This window comes from Octodon degus, unplaced genomic scaffold, assembly GCF_000260255.1.
Source record: "Octodon degus isolate 3935 unplaced genomic scaffold, OctDeg1.0 scaffold00287, whole genome shotgun sequence".
Taxonomy (NCBI): Eukaryota; Metazoa; Chordata; class Mammalia; order Rodentia; family Octodontidae; genus Octodon; species Octodon degus.
In genome coordinates, this window is record NW_004524863.1 from 2033752 (window position 1) to 2034433 (window position 682).

Below are 682 nucleotides of genomic sequence, written 5' to 3' on the forward strand. Positions count from 1 at the left end.
TTTTGTATGCCTCGGTTACCTGAATATGAGATTGTTTGCTCATGTTTGGGAAGTTTTCTGCTATTACTTCTGCCCATATTTTTTTAATGTCACTTTTGTTGACTCCTTTATTCTCACTAATGCATATTATTCTCACATTGTTCGTGTTAGCATCATCTTGCAGGTGATGGATTATTCTTTCCTGCATCCTAGTTGTTTTTAAGAGATCCTTTGTTACCTTTTCACTAGCTGCACCAGAGTCTTCAAGATCTGAAATTCTGTCTTCACTTTCACTTAAAGTGACTCAGGTCAACAATTTCTGACATTGCCCGTCAAGGGGAAGACTCAATACTATTATAGCCTTCTGGACTCTTTTAGAATATTTTGCTGAGTTTACACACCTATAATATTCAAATAACGGAACTTAACAATAAAAGGGTATACAGATGAATGTTCACTTTGTATCTGTTTTCAGAGTGGTTAGGATAGATATATAGTTACATTCTCTTAATGAATAGAGTGATTTGTTCTAATTGTGTTTGTAGATAGGATATCATGTCCGTATCTTGTGCAGCAATTGACCACTGGGAGGAATGTATGCAATGTGTTATTTATTGAAACTGTCCTACCAATTTGATTTAAAACTGTCTCAGTTGTATTTGTTTATCAATAAAATTATGGATTAAAAATATTTGAAAAAAAA